Genomic DNA, 3,824 nt, shown 5'->3' with positions numbered 1-3,824 from the left:
TTAACATTCAAAATTCCCACTTAATTAACTGGCATTTTTGAAAAAAGGTGGTATAATCTTTTAGAATTTATGATTATAGAGCCCAGAAAACTCTCCAAAAGTCGTTAAAACAATTAGAATTCACAATGAAATAGTAAGGAATGTGTATGAAACACTTGGAATACATGTAAATAGAGCCTTCATAGGTTCAGGGCAATATTAAATCAATGAGAATTGGCGTTCCAACAGCTTTGAAATGGGTTGGTAAGTGTTTAAATTCATAATTCCACCTGAATGAGTTAGCGTTTTGGGAAGAATGTGTTCTAAAAATTAAAAATTTCCTGTGTTTAAAACCAATAATATATTAAAGAAGTGTTTCCAACAGAATTCACAAAGATAGATGAGGGAAATAATAAGAAAAGTGATTTAAAAACCTAGCATAAATGAAAATAGAGCCTTGATATCTGTAAAGTACTGTTAAAACATTAGGATTTTGCCTTCAAATGGTTGTGTAATGGCTGGGATAGTATTTTACGTTCCTAATTCCGGATCAATGAGTTGAGAGTTTTGGAAGAATGTGGGGAAAATAACTTCAAATACACTATGGTACACGAGTGAAATAGTAAGGAATGTGTCTGAACCATTTGGAATGCATGTAAATAGAGCATTCATATATGCAGGGCAATATTAAATCAATGAGAATTAGCATTCCCACAGCTTTAAAATGGGTTGGAGAGTGTTTACATTCCTAATTCCAACGGAAGGAGTTAGCATTTGGGAAGAATGTGTTTTATAAATTTCAAATATTCCTGTTTTTAAAACTAAGAAAACTGTAAAGAAGTGTTTCCAACAGAATTCACAAGGATAAATTAGAGAAATGATTAGAAAAGTGATTGAAAAACCTAGCATGAATGTAAATAGACCCTTAATATCTGTAAGGTCATGTTAAAACATTAGGATTTTGCCTTCAAACAGTGGTGCAACGGGTAGGATAGTGTTCTATATACATAATTCTGGCTCAATGAGTTGGCGTTTTTGGAAGAATGTGGTAAAAATAACTTGAAATTCACTATAACAGACCACTGAAATAGTATGAATGTGTATGAACCACTGGAATACATACAAATAGAGCCTCAATATCTGAAGGGCAGTGTACAATACCTGAGAATTCACGTTAAAACAGCTGTGAAATGAGTAGAATAATGTTAACATTCATAATTCCCACACAAGTAATGGGCATTTTTTAAAAAATGTGGTTTAATCTTTTAAAATTTATGATTATAAGCGCAGAGAACTGCCCGAAGGTCTTTAAATTGATTAGAATTCACAATGATAGACCAGTGAATTAGTAATGAATGTGTATGAACCACTTGGAATACATGTAAATAGAATCTTCATATGTGCAGGGCAGTATTAAATCAATGAGAATTAGCGTTCCAACAGCTTTGAAATGGGTTGCAGAGTGTTTACATTCGTAATTCCACATGAATAAGTTAGAGTTTTGGGAAGTATGTGTTTTAAAAATTTCAAATATTCCTGTTTTTAAAACCAAGAAAAATGTAAAGAATTGTTTCCAACAGAATTCACAAGGATAGACGAGAGAAATGATTAGAAAAGTGATTGAAAAACATAGCATAAATGTCAATACAGCCTGCATATCTGTAAGATCATAAAACATTTAGGATTTTGCCTTCAAATGGTGCTGCAATGGGTAGGATAGTGTTTTACATACATAATTCCGGCTCAATGATTTGGAATTTTTAGAATAATGTGGGTAAAATAACTTTAAGTTCATTATAATAAACCAGTGAAATAGTATGAATGTGTATGAACTACTTGTTATACATATAAATAGAGCCTTAATATCTGCAGGAAAGTGTAAAATCACTGAGAATTCAGGTCAAACAGCTGTGAAATGAGTAGACTAGTGTTAACATTCATAATTCCCGCTCAGTGAATTGGCATTTTTTGAGAAAGGTGGTGTAATCTTTTAAAATTTATGATTATAAGTTCAGAGAACTGCCCTAAAGTTTTTAAATCGATTAGAATTCACAGGGATAGACCAGTGAATTAGTACTGAATGCATATGAACTACTTGGAATACATGTAAATAGAGCCTTCATATGTGCAGGGCAGTATTAAATCAATGAGAATTAGCGTTCCAAATCTTTGAATTGAGTTTGAGAGTGTTTACATTCGTAATTCCATGTGAATGAGTTACGTTTGGGGAAGAATGTTTTTTAAAAATTTAAAATTTCCTGTTTTTAAAGCCACGAAAATATTAAAGAAGTGTTTCCAAAAGAATTCACAAAGATAGATGAGGGACATGATTAGAAAAGTGATCGAAAAACCTAGCATAAATGAAAATAGAGCATTAATACCTGTAAGGTAGTGTTAAAACATTAGGATTTTGCCTTCAAATGCTTGTGCAATGGGTAGGATAGTGTTTTACATACCTAATTCTGGCTCAATGAGTTGGCGTATTTGGAAGAATGCGGTGAAAATAATTTGAAATACTCTTTGATACACCAGTGCAATAGTAAGGAATATGTATGAAAAATTGGGGATACATGTAATTTATGCCTTCATATGTGCAGGGCAGTATTAAATCAATGAGAATTAGCATTCCAACAGCTTTGAAATGGGTAGGAGAGTGTTTACATTCGTAATTCCAACTGAATGCGTTAGCGTTTTGGGAAGTATGTGGTTTACAAATTTCAAAAATTCCTGTTTTTAAAACCAAGAAAACTATAAAGAAGTGTTTTCAACAGAATTCACAAGGATAGATGAGGGAAATGAATAGAAAGGTGATTGAAAAACCTAGCATAAATGTCAATAGAGCCTTAATATCTTTTAGGTCATTTTAAAACATTATGATTTTGCCTTCAAGCGGTTGTGCAATGGGTAAAATAGTGTTTTACAGTCCTAATTCTGGCTCCATGAGTTGGCGTTTTTGGAAGAGTGTGGTTAAAATAACTTGAAATTCACTATAATAGATGAGGAAATAGTATGAATGTGTATAAAATACTTGGAATAGATATAAATAGAGCCTTAATATCTGTAGGGCAGTGTACAATCACTGAGAATTCACGTTCAAACAGTTGTAAAATAAGTAGAATAGTGTTACCATTCATAATTCCACTCAGTTAATTGGCATTTTTGAAAAAAGGCGGTTTAAAGTTTTATTTTTTAAAATATATTTTATTGATCTTTTGCAGAGAGGAAGGGTGAAAGATAGAGAGTTAGAAACATCGATGAGAGAGAAACATCGATCCGCAGCCTCCAGCACATCTCCTACTCGGGATGTGGCCCCAACCAAGGTATATGCCATTAAGCGAAATCGAACCAGGAACCTTTCAGTCCGCAGGCCGACATTCTAACGACTGAGTCAAACCGGTTTTGGCTGGTGGTTTAATCTATTAAAATTTATGATTATAAGCTCAGAGAACTGCCTAAAATTGTTAAATAGATTAGAATTCATAATGATAGACCAGTGAATTACTAAGGAATGTGTATGAACCACTTGGAGTACATGTAAAAAGAGCCTTCATATGTGCAGGGCATTATTCAATCAATGAGAATTAGCTTTCCAACAGCTTTGAAATGGGTTGGAGAGTGTTTACATTCGTAATTCCATCAGAATGAGTTAGCATTTTGGGAAGAATGTGTTATATAAATTTCAAAAATTCCTGTTTTAAAACAAAGAAAAGTGTAATGAAGTGTTTCCAACAAAATTCACAAGGATAGATGAGACAAATGATTAGAAAAGTGATGGAAAAACCTAGCATAAATGTAAATACAGCCTTAGTGTCTGGAAGGGAGTGTTAAAACATTAGGATTTTGCC

The sequence above is a fragment of the Myotis yumanensis genome, unplaced genomic scaffold (genome assembly GCF_028538775.1).
Source record: "Myotis yumanensis isolate MYYU_CA2020_CCGP unplaced genomic scaffold, mMyoYum1.0.hap1 SCAF_7, whole genome shotgun sequence".
Taxonomy (NCBI): domain Eukaryota; kingdom Metazoa; phylum Chordata; class Mammalia; order Chiroptera; family Vespertilionidae; genus Myotis; species Myotis yumanensis.
Note: the sequence above shows the minus strand (reverse complement) of the source record.